The sequence below is a fragment of the Podarcis bocagei genome, assembly GCF_964188305.1.
Source record: "Podarcis bocagei genome assembly, chromosome: 7".
In the NCBI taxonomy this organism is placed as follows: domain Eukaryota; kingdom Metazoa; phylum Chordata; class Lepidosauria; order Squamata; family Lacertidae; genus Podarcis; species Podarcis bocagei.
In genome coordinates this window covers 4,428,636-4,437,656 of record NC_138132.1, presented here as the reverse complement: position 1 = coordinate 4,437,656, position 9,021 = coordinate 4,428,636, and positions in this window count along the sequence as shown.

Sequence of the window (9,021 nt, the reverse complement as noted above, 5' to 3'; positions counted from 1 at the left end):
CATCGCAAAGTATTGGAAGACACAAGATCTACCCACCTTGGAAGAATGGCAGATGAAGGTGATAGACTATATGGGACTGGCAGAAATGACTGGCAGAATCCGAGACCAGGGAAAAGAGACGGCGGAAGAAGATTGGAAGAAATTTAAGGACTATCTTAAGAAACATTGTAAAATTAATGAGTGTTAAAATGATGCGGCTTTAGAAATTAAGTGGTTTACAGCTGTAAAGATTAAGTTAAAAGAAAAGAAAGGTTAACAATTAGATAAAATTAAGGGTGAGGATTTGCTGAACTGAATATTTGAAATTGGAATGCAGAAAGGGGAGGTATGAGGAGGTCGGTGAAGTAAGTTCTAAGAAAATAAGGATTTGAAATTATACTTGTTTTTTCTTGTTTGTGTGTGTTTGTATTGTTGTGTCTGATTATATAATTTGTGAAACTTCAATAATTTTATTTTTTTTTAAAGCAGCCTCGCCCGACTGCCCCAGAAGTGATCCTGCCAGCTGGCTTAGACCTCAGAAGATCAAGAGATCCTTTCTGCTTGCGGCAAAGCTTATGAAAAGCAGGTTGAACGATCAAACAGGACTGGACTGGCAAATAGAACTGTGGTGAAATTGCACAGACATTTAAATTTGATTGTGTTTGAATCCAGAGTTTCCATAATTTTAATTCTGAGAAACTCTTTGGGCACTGGGGGGCTGAATTTGTTGGTTAGCGTTCGGCTGGTAACAACTGAAACAAGTTAATCCTTGTTTCAAATTTCCACTTTGCCGTGTGAGAGGCAGTGTGGTGTAGTGGTTAGAGTGTCAGACTAGGACCCAGGAGACCAGGGTTCAAATCACCACTTGGCTGTGAAGCTTACTGGGTGTGTACCTGGGGGCTAGCTGTTGCCTAAAGTACCTCACAGGGATGTCGTGAGGATAGGTAAAGGTAAATGGACCCCTGACTATTAGGTCCAGTTGTGGCCGACTCTGGGGTTGCGGCGCTCATCTCACTTTACTGGCTGAGGGAGCCGGCGTACAGCTTCCGGGTCATGTGGCCGGCATGACTAAGCCGCTTCTGGCGAACCAGAGCAGTGCATGGAAACGCCGTTTACCTTCCCGCCAGAGTGATACCTATTTATCTACTTGCACTTTGACGTGCTTTCGAACAGCTAGGTTGACAGGATAAATGAGGATGGGGAGGTATAAATACATGAATGAATAATGATAGTAGTAGTAGTAGTGAGGTTTACTGCCTTCAGCTGTGGAATAAAAGATGAATTAAACAGTCTTAGCCAAGCTGGTGCCCTAAAGCTGTTTTGGACTACAACCCCCATCAGCCCCCCTGTGCAGTGCAGCCAATGGTCATAGATAGTGGGAGTTGTAAGGTAAAGGTAAAGGGACCCCTGACCATTAGGTCCAGTCGTGGCCGACTCTGGGGTTGCGGCGCTCATCTCGCTTTACTGGCCGAGGGAGCCGGTGTACAGCTTCCGGGTCATGTGGCCAGCATGACTAAGCCGCTTCTGGTGAACCAGAGCAGCGCACGGAAACGCCGTTTACCTTCCCGCCACAGTGACACCTATTTATCTACTTGCACTGGTGTGCTTTTGAACTGCTAGGCTGGCAGGAGCAGGGACCGAGCAACGGGAGCTCACCCCGTCGCAGGGATTCGAACCGCTGACCTTCTGATTGGCAAGTCCTAGGCTCTGTGGTTTAACCCACAGCGCCACCCACGTCCCTTCCAGGTTTGGTTACCATAGTTTAAAAAACCTCTGCCTTAGTCCATAGGTAATACCATTTCCATTTTCACTGTGGTTTTCTCTTTCCTGAACACTGGGACAAGGGAATTGTTGTAAGAGCAAGCTGTGTCCTTGAGATCATAGAATTGTAGCGTTGGAAGGGACCCAGAGAGCCATCTAGTTCAGGGGGACTTCCGGGGAGGCGCCTCCGAGAATGGCGGAATTCCTCTGACCTGGAGGAATCTGTTCCGTGGAAATCTAGGTCTGGCCGCCACGGCGAAGGCGGAGACCCACTAAAATCACAGGCAGGAGAAGCCTGTGAGCGTGGGATTCGGCGGGCACCTTTTGCACCTCCCCCACTCGTGGGGAACCCCGGTTTTGGGGGCTCCAGAGCGACGTGGGGTGAGCGGTGCGGTGCATCGAATCGTCTGCTTCTTCCACAGAGCGAAGCTGCATAGCCGTTGCCGGAGAGCGCTGACCTTTTCCTGTGGACAATTTGATTTGATTTTTTTATAATATTTTTTATTGCATTTTTTCCAGATAAAGATACACAGTCAGATATACAAAGACATAAGAACAACAAGAAAAGAAAAGAGAGAAAAATGAGTCATTTCAAAGCTTTTTTCAGTCTTCTACCGGACTTCCCCACATCTCCCTCACCGTGCATTCTTAACAATAAAAGTATCAGCAAATTATAACCTTGTTTCATGCGTTTCTTTTGTACTTTCAGCTAATTGCTTTTTAAGTTTAAATTACTTAATTAATTTACTCTAAAAACCAATATAATGTTATTTTAAACATTTAAACATTAAACCTTTCATTAATATTACTTAGTTTCATATATCCTCCACTCTCATTGCAAGAGCTAACCTTTCCAAATCTTGCGAATTCTTATGATTCATATAACTTATAGAATTTTTGCAGATAGTCCTTAAATTTTTTCCAGTCCTCCTCCATTGCTTCTTCTCCCAAATCTCGGATCCTGGCAGTCATCTCGGCCAATTCCATATAGTCCATCAATTGCGTTTGCCACTCTTCCAGTGTGGGTAAATCTTGAGTCTTCCAATATTTTGCAATAAGAATTCTTGCTGCTGTAGTTGCATACATAAAAAACGTTCTGTCCTTCTTTGACACCTTTTGGCCGACAATGCCCAAGAGGAAGGCCTCCGGTTTCTTAGGGAAGGTGTACTTAAACACCTTTTTTAACTCATTGTAAATCATTTCCCAGAAGGCCTTCACTTTTGGACAAGTCCACCATAGGTGAAAGAATGTCCCTTCAGCCTCCTTACATTTCCAGCATTTATTATCAGACAAATGATATATCTTAGCAAGCTTGACTGGGGTCATGTACCACCTGTATATCATTTTCATAATGTTTTCTTTCAAGGCATTACATGCCGTAAATTTCATACCGGTGGTCCATAACCTTTCCCAGTCTTCAAACATAATGTTGTACCCAATGTCTTGAGCCCATTTTATCATGGCTGATTTAACTGTCTCATCCTGAGTGTTCCATTTAAGCAGCAAGTTATACATTCTCGATAATACCTTAGTCTTTGGTTCTAACAGTTCTGTCTCTAGCTTCGATTTTTCCACCTGGAATCCTGTTTTTTTATCCAACTTAAACACCTCTTGAATTTGAGCATAATGAAACCAATCTTGCACCTTATTCTTTAGTTTTTCATAGCTCTGTAACCTCCAATTATCTCCAATTTTTTCTACTATTTCCCCATATTTCAGCCAGCCGGCCTCCATATTGGGGTTTTTTCGAGCCTTAGCCTCCACTGGTGATAGCCACCTCGGGGTTGGACAATTTGATTTTAAAGTAATTACCCGTGAGTAGAGTTCAAGCGGAAGAATTGGCTTTCTAAATGTTTAATTTGGCATCGTAACGGGGAGGTTCAAAACAGGAAGTCCGCCTTCCCTTTTGTAAATAGACTGAGGCAATGAAGTTGCAAGCTGGAGTCCTGGAAAGTCTTTTGTAAAAGATTAAATTTCCATCGGTAAAGAACAAAACCCCCCTTTGGAGGCAGGAGAAGAGGGGGTGAAGTTGTGGACTGAGTATGCCTGCAGGAGAGAGTGAAGAGATCTCAAACACCGCCGCTCTGACCCTGGAAACGGGCTGCTAGTAGGACTGACATACTTTGGAATGTTCATTGACAGCGTTTAGAACGTTCATTGACAGCTAGTTAAACAAGAGAAATACATTGTTTCTACTGTCTCCGGCTGCTTTAAAAAGGAGTAAAAGTAACTGAAAATTGAAACTAATTTGAAACTAATTTTGGATTGTTTAAAAGAGGATACTATTGACTATTACAAATAGAAACTGTTTCCTCCTAGTGGAAGCCTTTGAAACCGGTTGCTTTACAAGAGCTGGACTAGGGGAATTTATAGCTGCAAGTTAAAAACCGTGAGACTCTGGGACTGACCTTGAATCTTTTAAGTGTTATGGTAAATTGAAGAGGAAAAACAGACCAGTCAGCTGCTGACAAAACATTAAGGTCCGGGAGGACTTGGCAACAATCCAGGAGAGGTCCATCATCAGGCCCCCTGCTCCTTTCGTTGCAGCTTTTGTACCAGTATATGTAAAACTAAGAGAAATGTCGGCAGAAGAGGCTCTAGTGGCTGCATCTTATAAGATAAATGACTCATTGGATCAGCTTAACAGGAAAATGGACACGATAAATGCGAAAGTGGATGTTTCAATCACTAAAATTAACTTAAATATAGAAAGTATAAATAATACCAATATAGAAACCACCCAGAAATTGACACAGGAACCTATTTTGATACGGCAAACTGCGGAGGAGGCCAGGGAAAAAGCTGTTGTTGCTGAATGTAAAGAAACACAACTGGAGAGAAAGAGAAAGAGAGCCCCAGCCCTACAGAAGCAACTTGATGAACATAAGTTGACGCCTGCTATGACTCAACTTAAAGAAAAACAGACGAATTTGAGGATTAGAGTTCACCTTGGGTGGACGTGCCCAAGGATTAAGACACTTTGGGAGATGATTCATAACGAAATGAAAAAGGTATTTAAATATACCCTTTTGAAGAAGCCAGAGGCTTTTCTCCTGGGCATGGTCAGCCAATTGGTGTTAAAGAAGGATAGAACTCTTTTCACGTATGCAACAATAGCAGCAAGAATACTCATTGTGAAGTACTGGAAGACACAAGATTTATCTATCCGGGAAGAATGGCAGATGAAGTTGATGGACTATATGGAATTGGTGGAAACGACTGGCAGAAATCCAAGACCAGGGAGAAGAGTCGGTGGAAGAAGACTGGAAAAAGTTTAAGACTATATATAGAAATATTGTAAAAATAATGAATGTTAGAAAAATGTTGGAATGAAGTTATATGGCTTTAGTAGAAATGCTATAAGGAATTAAGTATAAATAGATTAATAGAGTATTAAAGGGAAAAATAAGGTTAGAATATGTTAAGATAATTATAGGATAGAAAACAGAGGAAGATGGAAAGGAATTGCTGAAACAATTAATAGAAGTGGAATACAAAAAGGGAGGTGTGAGGAGGTCGTGGAAATAAGGGAATGAAAGTTAAGATATTGAAAATGTTTTGTGTTTTAAATGGTTTGCGTTTTGTTTTGTTAATCTTATGTTCTTCTTTTTTCTCTTCTTTGCCTTTTTCTTTTTCTTTTTTATTTCTCTGCTTTATTGTGTTTAAATGGTTGGAAAATCAATAAATATTATTTAAAAAACAAAAAAAACCCAAGATTGGAGAACTGGAGATTCCTGTATTGCAGGAGGTTGGAATAGATGAATGCATGGATGTAATACTGATGTGATTGGTATTGGATATATTATATGCGGATGGTCTATAAATATTGTTTATACATAATTAATAAATAAATAACCCACTGGTACACTAATGCTCATTTGAACCTAGCGTATCTTTCCAGTGAACTATAATTGCTGAATTGATAATGCATTATATATACAGTACTGGGTTGAACATGTTGTATCTGTAACAAATAAATAACTGCAATGTGCAAAGAAACGGACTCTGTGACTGTGAGAAAAAAAAGAGAGAGCCATCTAGTTCAACCCCGCCGGTGACAGCAACCTAGGTTTAAGGCGCTATTTACCACCTAGCTTATATACCTGAGCTCCTAACACTAGCTCTGGAGTGTGTGTGAACAGGGGTCTCCCAATGTCTCTCAGCGGGTAGCGCTGTGGTGTAAACCACAGAGCCTAGGGCTTGCTGATCAGAAGGTCGGCGGTTCAAATCCCCGCGATGGGGTGAGCTCCCGTTGCTTGCTCCCTGCTCCTGCCAACCTAGCAGTTTGAAAGCACGTCAAAGTGCAAGTAGATAAATAGATACCGCTCTGGCGAGAATCATAGAATCATAGAATCATAGCATCCTAGAGTTGGAAGAGACCACAAGGGCCATCGAGTCCAACCTCCTGCCAAGCAGGAAACACCATCAGAGCACTCCTGACATATGGTTGTCGAGCCTCTGCTTAAAGACCTCCAAAGTAGGAGACTCCACCACACTCCTTGGCAGCAAATTCCACTGTCCAACAGCTCTTACTGTCAGGAAGTTCTTCCTAATGTTTAGGTGGAATCTTCTTTCTTGTAGTTTGGATCCATTGCTCCGTGCCCGCTTCTCTGGAGCAGCAGAAAACAACCTTTCTCCCTCCTCTATGTGACATCCTTTTATATATTTGAACAGGGCTATCATATCACCCCTTAACCTCCTCTTCTCCAGCAGGCATGTCTAGGCTGCAGGGATGTCTAGGCTGCGGATAGCAGCCTGCTGCCCAGCGTGAGGGGCGCCCTGATGCAGACCGCCCCTCGCTCGGGGCAGACATCGGCCAGCCCCACAAGCTCGGGGGACAGCAGGGAGGTGCAGCGCCGCCATCCCGCTGTTCCTCGACCTGGTTCTGTTTCCTCGACCTGCTTTTTGGGGGGAAATAAAGGGAAATTTTTTCCCCTTTATTTCCCCCCCAAAAAACTAGGTGCGTCCTATGGGACGGAGCGTCCTATGGGACAAAAAATATGGTATATCTCCAAAGCTATACAAATATATATATTTCAGTCTTGTCTTTGCGTCTCCGAAAAAGCCAGGAGCTTTTCAAATTTGAGCGTCAGCCGGAATGTCTTGGGGTTTGCTAGGTGACCTTTGAGTATCTCACTGCCTCTTGCACCTCGATCTGCAATGTTGGCAAGGCTCCAGGACTACCCTGCAGGGCTCTACGGAGACCGTGGTGGTGTTTGTGAAGTATGTTGAATGCTGTGGAGTGCTCGATCAATGCTCAATGTGCTTGTATTTGGCCTAATCTCTGCTTCGTTCTCCAGTCCCAACCTGGTTATTGAGTTTGGGGTGGGTTTAAAATCTCAGCAGCAACCATGGCAGTGCAGCAGTGTTAGAAACTCAAATATTTAAGCTAGGAGCCATCTGGCTCCTTAAACCAAGGTTGCAGTTGCCCAAAACGGAATATCTAGTTGCCATTTAAGGGCACGACTGCTCTCAATTCTTATTTTTTGAATGATGGACTGACTGTGATTGATTCTCACTTAAACATCTGGCTAGTTCAGATGGCAACCTTGAGCTAGGGCACAAACTTTGAGAACTTAAAGAAGAAAATCACTTCATCCAGGGACAGTCCACATAGATATTGGCCTATTCCAACCTCTCTTTCTTTATGGCGACTGCTCCTGCTCAGGCTGCACAGAAAAAGCAATTTGGTTCCAGAAATTCATTCCAGTTGTGCAGATAGTATGTAACTGATACAATTCTACAAGATGGGGTATTAGTGTGTGAAAACAGTCCAGATCCAATGATCCCCAGATGGTGGAGAGGTTAGGCACTATCCTGGCCCCCAGGCATCTTCACTTGGTCCCAAGTGATCGAAGGTAAAGGTAAAGGGACCCCTGACCATTAGGTCCAGTCGTGGCCGACTCTGGGGTTGCGGCGCTCATCTCGCTTTACTGGCCAAGGGAGCCGGTGTCATGTGGCCAGCATGACGAAGCCGCTTCTGGCGAACCAGAGCAGCGCACGGAAACACCGTTTACCTTCCCGCCAGAGTGGTACCTATTGATCTACTTGCACTTTGACGTGCTTTCGAACTGCTAGGTTGTCAGGAGCAGGCACCAAGCAACGGGAGCTCACCCCATCGCGGGGATTCGAACCACTGACCTTCCGATCGGCAAGCCCTAGGCTCTGTGGTTTAACCCACAGCTCCACCCACGTCCTGCAGCTTCTGTTACATCATCATTAAAAATGCTGGGAGGGGGGATACACATAATCATGTAAAGCAAGATTTAAAACCAGAGATCCCGAAACTCCACTTTCTTAAAAAGGCAATTGTTGTGTATTAAGTCACAGTGACATATTTGTTTATCGACCGTGAAGTAAATTGAGCTGGATAAATCGCTGACTGGCAGATGCACTGGAGAGTGACCTTTTCTTTCCTTGTGTTTTAAGTCCACCTCTCTCTCTTTGCATATACCTAACAGGCAGTACAAGGCTTGCTTGCGAAGCAACTTTGCTAATCCTGAGCCGCCACGCACCTCAGCTCTTGCAAGGGCAGCTTAAGGCAGGGCTTGGCAGAATCAAGCCGCCGTGACAGCCGCAACTGGCTGGTGTTGCCGCTTTTGCAGGTGGCAGAGAAACAGGGTGGGGACTGGGGAGCATTCAGAGGTCAGTAATGTCACACAAAGGAACAAGGAAGGAAGCCTCTGTGTCACACAGGTCACCTAGCCGTGCACCCAGCCGGCAGCCTCTTAACTGGACAAGGTGGTTCGAAGGACGGCTTTCTTTCCTCCGTCCCAAATCATCCAACACTCAGCCTCATTGTGTTATGGAGAGAGAAGAAGAAGAAGAAGAGTTTGGATTTGATATCCCGCTTTATCACTACCCTAAGGAGTCTCAAAGCGGCTAACATTCTCCTTTCCCTTCCTCCCCCACAACAAACACTCTGTGAGGTGAGTGGAGCTGAGAGACTTCAGAGAAGTGTGACTGGCCCAAGGTCACCCAGCAGCTGCATGTGGAGGAGCGGAGACGCGAACCCTGTTCCCCAGATTACAAGACTACCGCTCTTAACCACTACACCATGCAGATGGCACTGTGGTCTAAACCACAGAGCTTAGGGCTTGCCGATCAGAAGGTTGGCGGTTCGAATCCCCGCGACGGGGTGAGCTCCCGTTGTTCGGTACCTGCTCCTGCCAACCTAGCAGTTTGAAAGCACATCAAAGTGCAAGTAGATAAATAGGTACCGCTCCGGCGGGAAGGTAAACGGCGTTTCCATGCACTGCTCTGGTTTGCCAGAAGTGGCTT